Below are 20856 nucleotides of genomic sequence, written 5' to 3'. Positions count from 1 at the left end.
TCCTGAAACTGTTTTTTCCCCAATGTTGATCATGCACCCAGCGATTCATGTCTTGCAAACAGGCAGATGAAGCCGTGGGTGCTGGCACAGTAATAAATCTTCTGTGCTGCTGAGTTATTGCTAGTGGAACTCCTCCGTCAGGAAGTTGTTTTGCCAGTAGAACTCCCCGGTTGGGAAGTTAGTTTGAACGCTCTGGTTTTGTAGCCAGCTTTTTAATGCTTCCTTCGCCTTTTGTCACCTGACAGCAGACTTTTTAGTATCTCTCTAGCCTAGGCAGGGTTTACTTCTTGCTCTGGGCTTTCTTGCTGGCTCCAGATGAGATCTCTTTGCAGTTCAGCCTGGCTAAAGACTGAGCTATGAAGACATGCACTCTAAGGGTTAGCCCTTCAGCCAGGAAGTTTGCCAAGATCACCTCTTTAGGCTAGGAAGGAACGTTTGGTGACTTACAGCTCCAGGTGGGATCCCCTCCAGTCCAGTTGAAGTAAGGGTTGAGCCATGATGTTAATCTCTCTAGGTCTACATCCTCAGCAGGAAGCTTGGCAAGAATCAGGGCTCTTAAGGCCCCTTGACAGCTTGCTGCTTCAGGTGGAATCGCTTTCAGTTCAGTTTTGAGTATAGTCTCAGCCATGAAGGCAGCCTTTCTATGGGTCCTTTTTCCTCAGTCATCTGGATCTGGGCCTTGTGCCAAGAGGGATCCTTGTGGCTTTCTGCCCAGTATGGGTAGTGTTTATATCCATACTGGGCGGCAATCTGAGGTGGCTTCGACTTTTTAGGAAAACAAAGGATTTGTTCATACCATATGCAGGACCACCAAGAATAACTGGTTCCATGCAATGGATATTGGGATTTTCTGAGCATGCTCTCAAGCTACTGTTTTGCTCAGAGTTTTAGGACATATTTGTCACTCTCTCTAGCAGAATCAGCGGGACGGAGATGTCATCCAGAATTTTTGCTGGATGGGTCATTCCAGCAAGTCATTAGGCTTCTAAAGCTTTGGGCTTGGTTCCTGTGGAAGCAGTCGCCACACATTCTTCCAGGAATAGTTGGAGGATGACATATCTTCCATTAAAGCTGTTCTGGCTCTTTGTTGGGTGTAGCTAACTTCCTTGTTCGGTCCCTATTTATCCATAGGGTTTGTTGGCTATGATTGAAACCCTACTTTTCTGACATCCCACCCTTGTTTTATGGGCCAGTTAGTTCCCAAACTTATGCTGCCATGGAAGTCAGTCAGGAAAACTGAAAATTTACTATCAAATACTTACTGCAATTTTCCTTTCCTGATGGACTCCATAGCAGCAGGAGTTCCCTCCTAGAGTCATGAGTAGGCTAGTTACGGAACGCGGCCTCTTACTCAGCCTGAACATTTATGGGAGTGGGGTCTTATGGGGTAGGAGTGAAGGTGGGGCTACCCAAATGTATGCTGCCATGGAGTCCATCAGGAACAGAAAATTACGATATTTGATAGTAAATTTCCCGTTTTTTTTTCTTTTCATCTAGCCAGTATGTGGAGCTCTAGGTTACTTTTCACATGTACTCACACATTTACCAAACTAACCTAAATCTTTTGCTGAAAATTCTTCCTTTCTACACTTCTGAAAAGCTGATTACGCATAGATCTGAATGATTCACTATACAAAGTTTGAGTTTTAGATATTTTAATTCTAATCTTAGCGCAAAAGTCAACTTCATCCTACATTCTTTTTGCGCCCCCAGCTACTGTGCTAGCAAAGCTCCTAGATCTACAGTCATACCCATCTTCTGAATGGTCATGATCTTGAGCCAATGAAAATGCAGGATAATGTGTTTTTTCTTTTCCAATACTCTATTATTGAAATTTCAAAAAAGGGGAGTACACGTTTCCAATACTTATAGCATAAGAAAGAAGAAAAAAGGGGTATGCCAGCATGTTATAAAGATACATCGACGTCTAGTGACGATAGATCGAAGACAATGAGCATATATATATTGTGAGGGGATTGCTCGGTGGCGGGTGTGGATGACCCCTTTGGGGGGTTAGTTACACAGGGAGATAGCCGAGACGTGGTTGCAAACAACAGTTTGCTTTATTCTTGCAATTTACTTCACACAAGTGCAAGCCTCAAAAACATCAAAATAAAAATAAAACACAAAATAAATCCTTGCCACGGTGGGCGGCTACCTTCTCACATACAGGAACCTACCTACGGAGTCTGTCTCCAACCTACTGTTGGGCAAACTTTGCTGATCCTACAGCAGACACTCCATAGTCCATGTTTTTTCTTCACACAACAAATGTCCATTGAACATATCCCTTTTCCTCTTCACATTGAACATGTCCCTTTTCCTCTTCACATTGAACATGTCCCTTTGCTTGTCTCTTCACATAGCAAACAGTTCATTTATTTCTTCCACATAGAAATAGTTCATTTTCTCACCTTGAGAAGTCTTCACACTTTTTACCCTCCTCAGCGCACATCGCTCCAGGAGGTCTTCTCCCAGGCTTCACACAGCGTCGGGAGGCACACATCTGACTGTCCTCCTCTCCCCAGCTCACACAGCGTCAGAAGGCAGCAATCCATAGACTTCCTTTGGACAAATTATAGAGGCCTTAACTTCCTCATTCCGAACAGCTGAAGGCCTTTCAACTTCCTTAAGCCGTCCTGGCTACCTTTTCAGCCGACACCCTATAGTAATTGGTGAATTTTCTAAACCAGGTGGAAATGTATCTCCTGTCTGTGACTACATCCACAGATTTACCTGACTTCCTGTCACAATATATATGGAAACCCCATTGTTTGACGGTTAAACTGAGTTGGATGGAAGGTTCCCCTTTCCTATTTCTCTCCCTGTCCTTTCCTCCTTTCCTCTTCCCCCTCCCCCCCTTTTTTTTTTTTGAGGCAAAATGTTATGATCAATCATTTTATTGCAACATTTTATGTTCATATTTTGTTGTTTTGTTCTTTGTGTATGTGTATTATTATTTTTTTGGAAAATTACAATAAAAGAGATATTGAAAGAGAAAGATACAGCGAAGTTCATGAAATTTTGAAGGTGAAACCTTATAAATATATTGTGATGAGTAAATCTCTTGTGTAACTTAGGCCCCTTTCACACTTGTGCGACTTGGGGCTGCATGATTTCCAATAAGTACAGTTCATATCTGTGCAACTTCAAATCGCAACGACTGGCAAAATCGCGCCACTTTTAGGTCGCACAAGTGTGAAAGGGGCCTTAGTTTAATAGACTATCACATGATTATCAACAAGAAGAGACAAAGAGAAAGACATATGTCTTTGCCCATTTTCCCTGTTTCTCTTTTAAATGCAATATGGAGAGAGAGAGAGAGGAAAACTGGAAAAACATGACCATGAAGCCATGTTATTAATACCCTTGAGTCAAGCACCCAATGGGGGTGAGAGGGCATAGCGAGAAGCCATAACAACATCTGGGATTCTGCCACATCCCTCCCACACTTTATTTATGGTTTAAAGCCTTCGCGCCCAAGGGTAAAACAAATCTTAATGCCTAAGCCCAATTTTGCAACTTTGACATGTTGGGCTTTCATTCAGTGGTAAATAGTTATGGATATCTCCTGATATTTTTTAATTATCTAAGAAAAACTTTCCCAAAATAAAATTAAATTTAACTTTATATTTCTTGCTACTACCATAACCTACCACCAAAGAACAACCCAAAATAAATTCTCATGCTCCTGATGATCGCAGCAAAACCACATGTGTGCATGTTAGTTTTTGTTTGCACCCATAGTACAGCCTAGAAACAGTGTGCATCTTGCTTTTTTTATCCTACCTAAAACACACTGACATTAACTGACACTGATACTTATTTAAAAAAAAAAATCCTGTCCATAAAATACTTACTTTGACCTTTGGCCTTGATCTTGACCCAAACACTAACCTCGAGGCTGACCTAAATCGAGCCTTGATCTAGCTAACTTTTATTTTTATTTACCGTATTTATCGGCGTATAATACGCGCCGGCGTATAACACGCACCTCAATATTTGGAAAGACATTTCAGGAAAAAAGCTTAAATTTAAAATAAACAGCTTTGAACTCAGAACATTTTTTTTTTTTTAATCAAATGACATCTCACCAGTGCCCATGAATGCAGCCTCATCAGCAGTGTCAATATATGCAGCCTCGCAAGCGCCATTGGAACTATCCAAATCTGTTTTAAAAAAGGCCGGGAAGCAGCGCCGAGAGCAGAAGGGGAAGGCTGGGCCGAGGAGAAGGAAGGACGAGCTGTCATAGGAGCAGAAGGGTGGCGGGCCAGGCCGAGGAGAAGGGAAAATGAGCTAGCGCAGTCATCGGAAGTCCCGCCTCCTCTGCCAGAGACGTGTGACGTCTGTCATAGGCGGGACTTCCGATGACTGCGCTCGCTCGTTCTCTCTTCTCCTCGGCCTGACCTGCCCCCTTCTGCTCTTATGACAGCTCGTCCTTCCTTCTCCTCGGCCCGGCCCGTCCCTTCTGCTCTCGGCGATGCTTCCTGGCCTTTTTTTTTAAATATCGGCGTATAACACGCACTGCTGCTTTTTCCTCAATTTTTAGGAGGAAAAAGTGTGTGTTATACGCCGATAAATACGGGATTTATTTTTTTAATTATTTTTATTATTATAGTTTTATGATTTTTTTTTTCCTACACACACTTTTGATCTCTGCAAGGACAGAGAAAGATACAATGTATCTCTCTCGTCCATTCAAAAAGACAGATGACACGGGGGCGGGCTTCACAGTGACCTGAAATCGGGTGTTCTGGGTCCCAATTTTTAGAACGGGGCCTGGGGCTCTCAGTGAGTCCCCAGGCACAAAGGGAGATAAGCAAATATGCGGCCCCACGGAAAAAAGCCCAGTCCAGTGAGGCCGCATATTTGCGTATGGTTGGCGTTAAGGGGTTAATGTCTCTTAATGCATAGCTTACTGAGTGATCTAAAGAAACCCACACAAAGGGGAAAGAAGTGACACAGAAAAAAAAGGGGGGGGGGGAAGAGTCCGGAAAAGAAAAGGAGAGGAAAGGGAGAGTAAAGTGAAAGAAGAAAAGTTGGAAGGCCCCTTTCACATGGACTTTCCGATCAGTTCTGCCTGTCAGTTTTTCATCGGACCTAATCGGATGCTCCATGCACCCCTATGGAGCAGTGGATTTCAGCGATGACATGTCCGCTGACACCCGCCGCTATCCTATCCGATCCTGTCTGTGAAATCCAGACGGATGGAAACCCTATTTTCCATACGTCTGGAGGATCGGATTGGATGAAAATGGACAGAGAGGAGAGTTGGACTCTGACAGGTCCGTCTCAGTACAGAGAGCGGAGACGGACCTGTCATCAGCCTGCTCAGCCTTGATCTACGGATCGATCCCCCGCTAAGCAAAACGGAGTCCGCAGCGTGGAAAGCCCGTGTGAAAGGACCCTAATAGTACCTCATAAGGCATCCAAGAAATAATCAATCCAGGGCTTCCACACTTGGTCAAAATAGGTCTGTGCAACGCTGCACCTAAAATAAAATGAATGTCCATTTTTTCCTACAAACAGAGCTTTCTTTTGGTGGTATTTAATCACCTCTACGGTTTTTACTTTTTGCGCTATAAACAAAAAAATGAGCGACAATTAAAATAAAAAAAAAAAAACACTATTTTTTACTTTCTGCTTTAAAACCCATCCAATAAAAAAAAATTAAAAAATCTAATTTCCTCATCAATTTAGGCCAATATGTATTCTTCTACATATTTTTGGTAAAAAAATTCCAGTAAGCCTATATTGATTGGTTTGCGCAAAAGTTATCGCGTCTACAAACTATGGGATATTTTTATGGCATTTTTAAATTTTTTTAAAATGTATTTTTATTATATAAATGTTATCATTTTATACTGTTTACAATAGAAAAAAGAACAATTTCTTACAACATTATCCATAATTCCAATAATTAAAATAATTCAAATAATCCCCATACCCATCTCCCTTCCTGTCCCCCTTCTGCCTTATGTAATCAATATTCAGTTTGATGTGTCTTCCTGTCTTTCCCCTGGTTTCCCCAGTATTTCTATTTCTTTAATGGATCCAAAGTACTGATTTCAACATATTTACTGGATTTTTTAAATTCTTCCCACATTTCCCATTTTTTTTGACGAGCATGTTAAATATTCCCCTTGCCTACTACCAATATACTCCATGTTATAAACATGATTAGTTCTGCTACACCATTCTTTAAGGGTTGGACGCTCTACTTTCAGCCATTTTTTAGGTATTACTCCCTTTGCTGCATTTAATGAAGTTGGAACCAATGTAGTTTTGTATTGTTTTAATGGTATTGTTGTTTTATGAAATAGGCACAGCCATGGATTGGATCATCGGGGATAGCTACCTCAGTGACCTCCCCAATAATTTGCCGGACTCTCGTCCAATAATCTCTGATCTTTTTACTACTAATGGTGGGGATCAGCGATTTTTTTTAGCAGGACTGGGAAGATGCAGCGGACAAATCGGACAACTAACTGACACTTTTGACAAATTTTTTGGAACCAGTGACATTATTACGGTGATCAGTGCTAAAAAGAAAACATGCGGCCACCCTCACTGGTACCATGTACCACCTCAGCGAAACTTTAGGGCTCTTTCACACACTGAGTCCGTTGGACGGACTCCGTTTTTCTCAACGGGAAGTTCTTTAAGTATATAAACAGTAGGAAAGCGAGGCCAGAGCACATTGGCCCCATAAAAGATGATAAAGGAAAAATGGCCACTGAGGACAGAGAAAAGGCGGAAGTGTTAAATAATTTCTTTTCTTCAGTCTTCACAAAGGAATCGGGGGCTACACGAACCCCCGCTTGTAAGGCCGAACTAAATAATACACCTCAGGAAGTGCCGCCATGGCTAACAGAAGATAGACTTAGAGCTAAACTAGAGAAACTTAACATAAATAAATCACCGGGACCGGATGGCTTGCACCCGAGGGTTCTTAAGGAACTCAGCCAGGTGATTGCCAGACCATTATTCTTGATCTTTAAGGATAGTTTACAGACGGGTATGGTGCCAGCTGATTGGAAAAAAGCCAACGTGGTACCAATATTTAAAAAGGGGCCGAGATGTATCCTGGGTAACTATAGGCCCGTCAGCCTAACATCAGTAGTCTGCAAGATTTTGGAGGGGATGTTAAGGGACCACATACAAGACTTTAGTAATGAAAACGGTATTATAAGTAGTAATCAGCATGGATTCATGAAAAATCGTTCTTGCCAAACCAATCTATTAACCTTCTACGATGAAGTGAGCTGCCACCTAGATAAAGGAAAGCCTGTGGATGTGGTGTATCTGGACTTTGCAAAGGCCTGACACCGTTCCCCACAAACGCTTACTGTACAAACTAAGGAAGGTAGGTATGGACCATAAGGTGAGTACCTGGATAGAGAACTGGCTCCAGGGGAGAGTCCAGAGGGTGGTGATTAATGGGGAGTACTCGGATTGGGCGGGTGTGGAAAGTGGGGTCCCCCAGGGTTCTGTCCTGGGACCAATCCTGTTTAATTTATTCATAAATGATCTGGAGGAGGGGATATCTAGTACAATCTCAGTATTTGCGGATGATACTAAACTAAGCATGCCAATATCTTCTATGCAGGATGTGGAAACCTTGCAAGCGGACCTGAACAAAATAACGGGGTGGGCAACTACATGGCAGATGAGATTTAATGTTGAAAAATGTAAAGTAATGCACTTGGGGGCCAGAAACCAGAAAGCAAGCTACTCACTAGGGGGGGGGGGGGAACCTCTGGGTGAGTCTAGGATGGAAAAGGACTTGGGGGTACTGGTAGACAACAGGCTTGGCAGTGGCATGCAATGCCAAGCCGCCGCAAGCAAAGCCAACAGAATACTGGGATGTATAAAAAAGGGGATTCACTCCAGAAATAAAGAGATTATTCTCCCACTCTACAAGACTCTGGTCCGGCCACATCTGGAGTATGCTGTCCAGTTCTGGGCACCGGTCCTCAGGAAGGATGTGCTGGAACTGGAGAAAGTCCAGAGAAGGGCAACAAAAATAATTAGGGGAATGGAGGACATCAGCTATGAGGAAAGACTACAAGCCCTGAACTTATTCTCTCTGGAGAAGAGACGATTGAGGGGGGATATGATATCAATGTACAAATACTGTACTGGCGACCCGAGCATAAGGAACAAACTATTCAGAGAAAGGAGATACAATAAGGCACGTGGCCACTCGCTAAAACTTGAGGAAAGGCGGTTTAACCTTAAAGTGCGTAAGGGGTTCTTTACTGTAAGAGCGGTAAGGATGTGGAATTCTCTTCCACAAGCAGTGGTATCAGCAGGGAGCATTGATAGTTTCAAAAAACTATTAGATGGACACCTTAAAGACCACAACATACAGGGGTATACAATGTATGGTTAAAAGCAAACACACACACACATCATAGGTTGAACTGGATGGACTGATGTCTTTTTTCAACCTTACTAACTATGTAACTATGTAACTATGTAACGGGGGATCGATCTGCCGATCCCGCGCTGAGCAGGAGAATGACAGCTGTTCTCCGCGCTGTGTGCGGAGACACAGCTGTCAGTTCCCCATGCATCTCTATGGGGGAAATCGGATGGGAACGGACCGTCGGTCCGTTCTCATCCGATCCGATCCGCTGGACGGATGGAAAATAGGGTTTCCATCCATACAGATTTGACGGATCGGATGTCAGCGGACATGTCTGCGCTGACATCCGTTGCCCCATAGGGATGCATGGGGGGACCGTTCAGATCCGCCAAAAAAATGGACAGGCGGATCCTGTCCATTTTACCTGTGTGAAAGGGGCCTAATAATTCTTTTCGCCTGTGTGAAAGGGGCCTAATAGTTAGCTTCGATCCAGTGTTAATTTTGGCAGCAAATTTCAATTTAGTTTTAGTCTTATGCCCCGTACACACGTGCAGATTGTCTGAAGACTTTTGTCTGCAGATTTACCTTTTCTATGTAGTGCAAGGGCCTGCCGGATTGCATACAAATTGAAAGTGTTTAGGTTTGACCTCATATTATATGGTTTTGGTAAGTCTACAGACAAAAGTCTTCAGATAATCTGCACGTGTGTACGGGGCATTAGTCTTAGGACTAAAATGGCATTTTAGTTTTAGTCCCATTTTAGTCTTCTGCAAGTGTTTTAGTTTTAGTCGTATTTAGTCGACTAAAACTCCAGTACATTTTAGTAGACTAAAACGTCCTACATTTTAGTCAACTAAAATGTCCTATAGTTTAGTCGACTAAAACTCATTTTAGTCATCTATAATCGAGTGGGTGTAGTTCAATTGTAATTTGTAATGCATTATTTAAGCTTTTCTCTACAACTTCCAAACTCATTATATACTACTGCTGGTCCTGGAATGAAAAATCGAATATGTTATTATTTATGGTATTAAGCTTTCAGCATGCACCAGTGTTAATTTTGGCAGCAAATTTTGATTTAGTTTTAGTTATAGTCTTTTGACTAAAATGCCATTTTAGTTTTAGTCGTATTTTAGTCATCTGAATTGTTTTAGTTTTAGTCGTATTTTAGTCGACTAAAATTGTGATAATTTAGTCGACGAAAACGTTTTAGTCGGTTTTAGTCAACGAAATTAACACTGCTTCGATCAAGGAAGATGATGTGTATTTTCTGAGGACCATCTTCTCTCTGAGGCCACTGAAGTCTCACCTACATATCCTGGAGCATAAGAGCAAGGTTGTAGAACTGAAAACCATCAAAGAAAAGACTACAATCCCATTCACAAACCCTGCAGGGACCTTACAATATCTGGTGTCATTGCATTATAAAAAGTTGGTCCTGCAAGTCCTTTGAAATACAAGTTTTATTTTTGGAATTTTAATCAGAGCTCACATGACGTCACACAGATATTAGGCCGTCTAATCTGTGCCCACACAAGTTACATTTATCATGATATTTTTTCCGATGAAGTAAAACAGAGAAGGCTTTTTCTTCACTTAATGTTTTAAGGCGAGTCAAGAATAAAAAAAAAAAAGACTCAAGGCCAAATATCAGTACAAATGATACCACTAAGTTACTAAACTCATCGATCATCCACTCAAAAACATTTGCAGTTGATTATAGTGTTGAAAGTTGGCAGCGATCTACAAGGTTTTTTTTTTTTTTTTTTTTTACACAGTTTGCTTTTATGTGCCAGAGAGAAGAGGAAAAATAAAAGTCATTTCTGAAGCAGGGGTCCCTATAAAAGTGCTTCCGTGTGAGAAGAATGATGCCCTTGTTTTCTCTTTAACCACTTTACCACCGGAGGATTTTGCTGTCTTACGTCTGGGCCACTTTTTGCGATTCGGCGCTGTGTGACTTTAACTGACAATTGCGCGGTCGTGCGACGCCATACCCAAACAAAATTTACGTTCTTTTTCTCCCACAAACAGAGCTTTCTTTTGGTGGTATTTGATCACCTGTGCGATTTTGACTTTTTGCGCTATAAACAAAAAAAGAGCGTTGTTCTTTTGAAAAAACAACAATATTTTTCACATTTTTTTATATGAAATTCCCCCCCCAAAAAATGTAAAAATCTAAATTTTTTTAAATTTTTGGCCAATTTGTTTTCTGCTACCTATGTTTGGTAAAAAAATTCACAATAAGCGTATTTTGATTGGTTTGCGCAAAAGTTATTGCGTTTACTAACAAAGGGAAATATTTTTGTCATTTTTGGTGTTTTTTTTTTAACGCGTAATGGCGGCGATCTGCAATTTTTTTTGCGGGACTGCGACATTGCGGCGGAAAGATCGGACCCTTGACTGACATTTTTGACACTTTTGGGGGTACCAGTGACATTACTGCAGTAATCAGTGCTATATATATGCACTGTTACTGTAAAAATGACACTGGCAGGGAAGGGGTTCATTTTATTGGAGAGGGAGGGGTTAATGTATGCCTGGTGCTTACTGACGTGTGTGGGGGGAGGTGACTATGTGACACAGGGACAGATCCAGGGTTCAGCTATGCTGAACCCTGCAATCTGACCCTGCCTGTCACTTAGGAGATCCGCCCGCTTGTGTTTACACAAGCAGGCGGATCTCCACACTAGATCCCTGATGATCGGGGAAGAGCGGCGGCGATCGCCGCTGCTCCTCCCCTGGCCCGACTCCTGCTGAATGACTGAATACAGCGGGAGCAAGCAGATTGGGTACACCTGATTTTGTCTGCTGTTTTTGCAACAAGAAAGCAATACACGCCAAACCAAGGAAAACTAAGAACAGCTATTTGGATTTAAAACATTGAGAATCATTTTTTTTATTTTTATAAAAATGTGAATAAAGTTAGAACAGATATTATTTATCTTTCTATGTATGTAACTACAATTACCAGGGTAATAAAATAATAAGAAGCTTATTTAGTTATTTAGTAAAATAAATGCACTTCATTATATTATATTTGATTTAAAGCAATAATAATTCAATAAATAGTCATGATTAGAAAAAAAGCATATTTTTTAAGGAAAAATACTCACAATTGTTTAGGTAATAACCAATTAAAAAAGGACTAGTGTCCTCTTTCTTGTTTACTATTATCAATACAAATTCTAATGCTGACATTAATATTATAAAATGATTTGTATTTTTTTTTTTATATTGTGAATGAAGCAATTACAATTTATTCAATTATTTATTCAATTTTTGTTATTTATTGGTTGAGCCAGACTAACTATGTAACAATTTAGTGTCGGTTCACACTATAGCGATGTCAGACATCGCATTTGATTTGCACCACACTGTTCTGCAAATCACATGCGATGTCTGTGCGATGCAAATTCTGCCAAACAGATTGTATATCTGAATTTGCATCGCATTCGGACTAAAGTCGTGCAGGACCCTTTTTTTTTTTGGTCCACACCAGAATCGGATCGCATGGGGGTTCACACCTATGCAATCTGATTCCTGTCCAAAGTGACAGTTGGCACTGTGAGTGTCGGTTCACACTATGGCGATCCAATTTCGGGGGCGACTAGTGAAGTCGCCGTGCACCGTGACTTGCACGGACTTCACATAATGGAAGTCAATGCAAGTCGCTCCGACTTCGGTCAAAAGTAGTGCAGGAACTATTTTCTAAGTCGGAGCGACTTGAGTCGCTCCTATTAGAACGGTTCCCATTGCACTGAATGGACCGCGACTTGTCAGGCGGCCAAGTCGCCTGACAAGTCGCGGTAGTGTGAACCGGGACTAATATGCAAACTAATCTGGGGGTGTCATTAACTTTGTATTAACACTCCCAGCAGTTTGTATATGACAGTGTGAACTGCCTGCGAGTCGGGTGTGATGCGCTGGATTCGCAGGGTTCCGGCATAGCACCAACCAGCACTAAAACTTCTTAATTTTATTTAATGTTTCTCAATTTCTCCTGTGACATTCTAAAGCAAATCCCTGTGGTATTTTTTAAAATAAATGTGGTCACTTCATACTACAAACATCTGGAACCGAATACGGGGAATGGAGAATTCATAGGCTGAATATTAAAATCCAATAAGCATAATAAATCAATCTAATGTAAAAATGGCAAATATTTAGCAAAAGAATGTGTAATGTATATTTGATTTATCCTCTATAGATGTGCTTTAGCGGATTTTGAAACGTGTGGTCAGGAAAGGAGTTCCTATATGTGTACTCCAACTTCATAAATAGATATTTGTCTTGAGTTCTTCTTTAGGCTCTTCTCTGAGGTTGCTAATCCAACTTGGTCCGTTGAAAGCAGACATTCACTCAGACATTCACTCAGACATTTTACAATGTACATCAGTTTCAGATAATTTACCCGAGCTGTTCCTAAAAGAATGAGGTGTCAGGGAAATGAGGAGGAACTCGTTTTGCTGATATTTTAGTCAGTGAAACTTTTTTCATATAGAGAGCCATACCATGCCAACGCCATGCTGGCGTCAGTATATATAGGCGGCTGTGTGCCCTCCCCATCCGGTCAATAGGACCGGATGTAGGTGGGGGCCGTCCGCTAATGACGTCTGAATAGATGGAGGTTACCATAGTGACCTGACGCCAGCATGGCGTTGGCATGGTATGGCTCCTGCATTGCGGCGCACATGGGTTTGATCGGACCAGCAATCACTTTTATTGGCGTTTTTTTTTAAAAATTGGTAAATTCTGATTTTATTCTATAACACCACCAGGTTTTTTTGTATGTATATCAGCATGCTTTGTCACATCTTCCCCGTATTTGCATTCACTTTTTACATTTTTTGAGCACTTTATTTTTTGATTTATTCCCCTTCTTAGGGGATGTCTTTCTCTCTTTTATCATCTAATTCATAGGTCACTTCCCCATTCTTTTCAGCTTCTGATTCAGCTTATGTGTCACATGGATTCTTTACATATACTTAGCTTGCCATTTCTTTGGGATCTTTAAACCTTGGTGGCTTTTTTTGCATTGGCACTTTCTTCCCCCTTTTCCTTTCAATCCTTTACCTTTATACACTGTTCATATGAGATTGAATATCTCAGTATATTTGTTTTATACACAATATCTTTTATATTTATTTTCAGACTGGTCTTGCTTTGGATGTGCCTTCACCATCATCCCTTGAAGTGATATTTCTGGAGTTTCTCTTTTCAATTTCAATTTCAATTCAATTCACTAATTTTTGGTCCTCCCTCCCCTGTTGCCCCTTTGCTGGCTGCTATCCATGCCTCAGCCCCGGGTCAGGCAATCCCTGGATCCGCTTCAGTCCCCTTTGTCCCGACTGGACCACCTGTGGATGCATGACACTGTTCTAAGGTAGTGTCTATTCCCATTTATTCCCTATTACCATTCATTTGCCCTCTCTTTACAATAGTATAACAATACAACCCCTATTTCTATCTTTATTTTTATTTTTTATTTTTACTTTTAGATATATATTTAAGCTCCTGATGAGTGGACGGAGGTCCACGAAATGCGTAGAGCCTACAATTACTCAAATGTTTCATCCAATCATTATATATTCAAAGACTATGAGCACACAAAGCATTTATATGTTGATGTATCCATTGTATTATTGAGTGATCCATTTTTTTGGTCCTAGAAATATTATTGTATTCATTTTTGATTTATTATGCATTGCTGTATCTGCTATATGCTGCATCTCTGTATATGTATATGTAACAGTGATGATTTTTTTACCATATTTATTATTATTATTAAAATATCCCATGTCCAGCTGTACCTCAACCGGGTTCCTAAAACCTCCTATCCCTGTATTCCCTGAGTCAGATGTCCACTCAACATCAACATTTCAATTATGGGAAGATACTGGTTGGAAGAATCACATACTAGCCATTTTTTTTTTTTCAATCAGAGTTGCTTTATTAAAGGAGTACAAAAATAAAACATGCAGAATATAAACTGTACAAAACAAAGTTGACATGGTAGTACATAGATACAATCAAGCACTTGCGTTGCGGATGCACATGAAAAAGATGGAAGAACAAAATAGATAGATAGACATGGCCAGCAATTTTGGGGGAAATGACCCGCAGTATCACAATCCCATTGCATCAACTGTAGAAACCATATTGTCCCAGGGAGAAGTCAGGGAGCAAGAGGGAGGGAAGGAGGGGGGCTCAAAGCGGAGGCAGTGGAGGGAGGGGGAAGGGAAATAGGCATTATTCAACCACTTGGGGATACATAACGAGGATAAGCAGAAGCTCCCCAATACTGAGAAGTCCACAGCTGCCACACCTTCTCAAATTTCCAAGGACAGCCAGGACTGATGTATGTCAGTTTATAAAGAGGCAACGCAGTGTCAATCATAGCCTTCCAGGATGACAGAGTAGGTGGAACAGAGGAGGACCATTTACAAATTATCACCTTCTTAGCAGAGTATAACAGATATGTGATCAAAAATTTACTATGATGGGATCCCTGAACATCATCATGGATCCCTAGCAGAGCCAGGTCTGAGGTTGATAAGCTCAAAGACAGTAGACCAAAAGGCTTGTATCTTAGGGCACTCCCAAAACATGTGAAAGTAGGTTCCTAACTGAGTCTGGCAACGAGGAAAATAAGCATTCCTATCTGGGTACATTTTATGCAATCTCACCGGGGTAAAATAAACCCAATGTAGGAATTTGGTTTGTATTAATTAATCCCGTGAGGAAATTACCAGTCTCGGACAACGTTCAAGACAGTCCTCCCAATCTTCCCTATCCAGGGAGGGGATATCCATCTTCCATTGATCCCACAGTCTCAGAATTTTAGGGGATTCAGTAGTAAGCAGAGTCCCATACAATGCAGAGAGTGGTTTCTGCAGACCCTCTTGCGAAAGCAATTCCTCCCCAGGGTCCAGCTGAAGAAGAGGCTGAACAAGGAACTGAGCCCTGGCAGCATAAGGCAACTGAGCATATCTAAAGTACATCCAACCTGGCAGATTAAACACTCGAACGAAGGTGAAAAATTTTCAGCAACCTGCCCAAGGGCATAATGTCTCGCAGCTTTATGACACCATATCGTGCCCACTGTTCTATGTAGCCAGTGGGCGTATACAGAATGGGAGGAGCCAATCATGGGCGACTGTCAGTGTGGCTTGAAGTGCTCTGGGGTCTCAGCTCACAGTATAGAATGATCATGGTACAGGCACCCACACTAAGTCTATGTTTCCACTAGCGCAACTTGTCATGTGACTTTGGACACACAAAGTCACATGACAAGTCACAGCCCATTGATTTCAATGGTATCTGTTCCCAACTATGCAACTTTGAAAAGGTACCTGCACTACTTTGATGTAACTTTTGATGCGACTTTGATCCAGAGAGTGTAAAGTTGGATCAAAGTTGCATCAGAGTCGCACTAGTGGAAATGTAGACTAAAGCTCAGTTTCTACTAGTGTGACTTGTCATGCTACTTTGGACACAAAGTTGCATGACAAGTCTCAGCCCATTGATTTCAATGGCCCCCGTTCCCATTTATTCAACTTTGAAAAGGTGAAAATGTAAGTCCAGCGTGATCCCCTCTTAAAGGGGTACTCCAGAGGAGAAGTTGTAAAAGAGGACCTTCAACAGTGTAAATTAGGCAAAGTTTTATTGAAATTCTGGCAAAAGGTAAAAATGACAAAAAATTAATGTAAAAAATACCACCCTGACACCCAGGGGAAAAACACAAGAAGTAAATGTTGTCTAGACAAGCACATAAAACGGGCCCCATTCACGCACACTCGCATTCCACTCATAGCATCACTAGTGGGCACTGTAAACAATTCATGGAAAGGCTGCAAACTGTAAGAAATCCAGAATTTGGTCCCTTGATATAGTTATTGGGCAGAGATGTATAATAACTAAGTAGAACTACTTCACTACTGTACTTAAGTACCGAAAAAGGCGGTATCTGTACTTTCCTGGAGTAGGATTTTTTTCTCCTACTTCCACTTTTACTTCACTACATTTTTTCGATGATTTCAATACTTCTACTCCGATATTTTTTTTTGAGCTGCATAGTTACTCGTTACAATTATAAACATTACCACTGCCAGAACAGTAGATGGCAGGTTTCATGAAGCTCAAAAAAGTGTGTATAATGTCATGTGTAAATCAGCGCATACGAAAATAAATGCTACTGTATGTATAAATAAAATGGTCTACATATCTGCTGTTAAGGGTAAAGAGAACCTCCCCCAACCAAGGAGAGTCACAAGCGTACATAGACCTTTCTTCTGGTAAGAGACTGATTTTGCTTTTTTCACTGGAAGTTGAGAGCACAGGTTTTGCAGTTTAGTTTCACTGGAAGAGTCTTTTTGGATATTATTTTGCACTTACCTTCATCTGCCGGGTAAGGGGGAAATCCACAAGGTGGTGGGAGTCTGCACCTATTATTTGGAATAGCACCTGTTTGATTCCTGCACCTTTGAAAGTATATTCATCTTGTTTTGTCACATATATATGGTATTATGGCATTATATATATATATGGACTTTTTATTGACTTTGATTTCATACACTCTTCCTTTATTTCATTATTGGAATATATTGTTGTATATCACATTGGTTTATATATGATTTTGCGCACCATTAAGCTGTGGAGAAAAAAAAAACATGCAGGGAAGAGAAGGAGGGAAGCTTTAAAGGGGAAAGGGAGGGACATACTTTATCTGTTTTTGTTTACAATAAGTTACAGCCAAAGGAATTGTGATTGTCCTTTAGGTTAATCATTTGAAATAATAAAAAACAATATGATGTTCAGACTTTTGACTTCTTTCTTTAATAATTACATAACACAGTACTTGTACTTTTACTTTCAGTACTTGAGTAGCACATTTTTTTAAAAAAACTACTGGTACTTTTACTTTCAGTACTTGAGTAGCAAAATTTAAAAAAAAACTACTTGCAATACTTAAGTACAAAAAATGTTGAATACTTTAGTACTTCTACTCAAGTCACTTTTTGATAGAGCACTTCCACTTCTACTCAAGTCACTTTTTGATCGAGTACTTGTACTTTTACTCAAGTATGGGTTTTGAGTACTTTATACAAGTGTGTTATTGGGTAAGGTGCAGACTCATCCTAGTGCAGAGTGGGTTCCAGCCAGTTGCTAGATCTGGTAAGCTTGGGCAAGTGTCTTATAGAGTATCAGAGTATGGGGAACTTAGTTCCACTGATGAACTGTGACTCAAGTATCCATGTAGACATGCCAAAAAAAAAGGTGAAAAGTGGCACCCAAATTATCCGTGACCCTGGTAGTACCTGATCAGAATGTTTGAAAGGCCCAGTTTAATAAATAGTGAAAAGTAAGTCCCCAAAGTTAGGTGGTAATTGCAGTTAGTGGAACACAGTGCAGACACAGCACTATACGATCATCATAGGCAATAGGGACAACAGATGGTATCGGAGATGCAGTCATAGATCCAGGGTACCATTAAGTAACTCCCCTGTCTTCCAGTCCCGATCTTCCTCCTGCCTTGGAGGGATCTACTGTTGGAGTAGATCCCTCCAAGGAGATCATGTTCTGTGAAGGATAGGAGGGATGGGAGCAGGCCTGTCTAAGAAAGACCAACAACATTTTCAGGAAGTGAAAGACAGATTAGCAAATTCAGATGAAGAAAGATAGCATTGTTGGTGAAGAACAGGAAAAAGCTGATAGTCCAGTTTAGATAAGACTTTCTAAGCTACACAAGCAGCTAGCCAGAAAATGAATAATATCAAAGATAAAGATATTTAACATACTAGTAATAGGAAAAGTTTCATTTTTGACTGGAGTTTCCCTTTAACAAATTCCATAAAAAATAAACACCACAAAATGATACTTGGTTCTGTATTCTCTAAAAGGGGTGGTACTAAAGGAACGGTGCTCGGAGGTAGGTAGGGGGCGGAGTCAAGGGATGACGCGGAAGGGAGGAGTTCCTGTACCTATTCTCTGAGAAAAAAAAGCCCTGGATATATAAAATAAAAATCTACAGCATGGGGGCTCTTCTCTACTTTTGCACAATTTATTCCCTTTGCTACAGGGTTTCCTGTAAAGGGGATAACTGTGCGCAAACTAGGTTATAGAGCAGAGTTTCTCAACCTTTTTTTCAGTCAAGGTACCCTTTAAAAAGTATGGACAGTCTCGAGGCACCCCATTATTAAATGTAAAAACTATTCTATTCGTTTTTGCATAGCACAGCAACATCCACACAAGTAGGAAACCCAACCTTAGAAGTGATTTATTCTTCCATAGTAAATACACTTTTTCAAACTGGTACTGACAGTGCCGGGACAAGGTCATCCAGCGCCCAGGGCAAGGATGCCAAATTGTGCCACCCTTCCCTTAGGGCAGTGATGGCGAACCTTGGCACTCCAGATGTTTTGGAACTACATTTCCCATGATGCTCATGTACTCTGTAGTGTAGTTGAGAATCATGGGAAATGTAGTTCCAAAATATCTGGGGTGCCAAGGTTAGCCATCCCTGCCTTAGGGTTAGGGTCAAGCTGCCCCCCCCCCATCCCTGCAATAAACTATTGCACCCAGGGCAACTGGCAATCCTGCCCACCCCTTGTCCCGGCCCTGGGTATTGACTAGTATTCCAATGTTTCTCTTCTCCCTTATTTTTTCTCCATCACTTAACTAAGGTGCCCTCAAGAAGTTTGTAATAGTGCCCAATGAAACCTGTGGCTTTGTGTAACTAAAAGGCCGCTTTATCCACAAGCCAGCTTATATATAATTTTGGGGCAATTTTTAGGCATTTTGCTAAGGCACTCCTAAAGAAACCTCAAGGCACCCTGGTTGAAAAAAGACTGCTATAGACACACAATGTAACAAGAACTATCTATTTATTATTATAAAAATATATATTAGTACTTGAGTAGTAGTTGAAAGGCCGCGCTCAAAATGAAAGTTTACATAGTGACCCTTTGTCTGCCAGTGCTCCTCGTAATTGCTGCCACATGAAGGTGGCATGGTAGACATGTGGAGAGATGTTAATGGTCTGTATGAAAATTCCCTGTGTCTGGAACTCTGGGTGCTGATCAAGGGGAGTCCAACTACGCTCTATGAACCCAATAGAAAAGCTGCAAGTTGCACACTACTGACGTCAGGTGACATCTACGTTTATTAAACCCGGACATAGCAAACTACAGCCCACACTACTGACTCAGGTGCCGAGATCCTTCAACTGGATTCCTTTAAGTTCAGAGGAAACAAAGTGTCATTTAACCAGCTAACAATCGTATTCTTCTAGGACAGAAATATGAGAGTCATAATTCTAGCCTTAACATACTAAATAGATTTTCTGTCTAGACAGAGCTTATTGTAACAGACTGTTAAAAAAAGGTGATGATTTTTCTTTTTCTTAAGCTTTTGCAAGGTCTGCTGTGCAAGCCTAGAGCTGTTACTTAGTTACAGACATATCTGATTGGACAAAGTGGGCCACACCTTAAATCACCAATACCACACCCAGATTAATTAAGAAAACATCTATTTTAAGTTTTTGAGTCTACACCTTCTCCAGGCTACAAAATTAGGGGAAGTTGCGGAAAAAAATGGGAATACCTCCAAAAATGCTTCTTCCCTGAAGTACTAAGATCTTTTTTTTTCTCACTGATGAAAAACAACCAAATGAAATAAGCACATAGTGTTACCCTTCAGTGCATGCGACGATTGGTAATCATTGGCCTGGCTGTCAGAACACCTTGTACGCTGTGAAAACACTTTTAAACGCCTGAAAACTCTTTATAATATTGAAATTGTATCATTTCCAAGTATTCAGAAAGCCTCAACTCAACAGGACTTGAGTATTTATTATCTTCTCAATCTATTATCTGCCCTTTACAACCTTTGGAGACTTTAATAGAGGTGTATTTTTTTCCTGATCTATCATCCAAGTTTAACACTGACTTTACATGAATCTAAACACTATATTTCATAGTAGAGATGTATAGAGATGTCAATAGTCTGTATGAAAATTCCCTGTCTCTGGAACTCTGGGTGCTGACCAAGGGGAGTCCAACTACGCTCTATGAACCCAATAAAAAAAAACAGTAGGTTGCACACTGCTGACATCAGGATACATCCAAGTTTATTAAACCTGGACATAGCACACTACTGCCCCAGCTAGGACTATCCCCGTCCAACATTTTACCCAACATGTGCTTAATCAAGTCCATATTGGGGTAACGATTAGAGATCGGTTTGATGAATCCCGTACTGCAGGGCTCAAAATTTCAAGTCCTGAGCTACTAGCCAGGCCTTAAGGGTTACTCGCCACTAGTTGCCCCACCCAACTCCTACCCTGCCCCACCTAAACACGCCCTCATTTATGATCTCATAAAATGACACTGTTAAATGTAGCTTCACCTGTGCCCGTCAATGCAGCTTCACCTGTGCCCGTCAATGCAGCTTTACCTGAGCCCCCGTCAATGCAGTTTTACCTGAGC

Source organism: Pelophylax lessonae (genome assembly GCF_965119305.1).
Source record: "Pelophylax lessonae genome assembly, chromosome: 2".
Classification (NCBI taxonomy): Eukaryota; Metazoa; Chordata; class Amphibia; order Anura; family Ranidae; genus Pelophylax; species Pelophylax lessonae.
Note: the sequence above shows the minus strand (reverse complement) of the source record.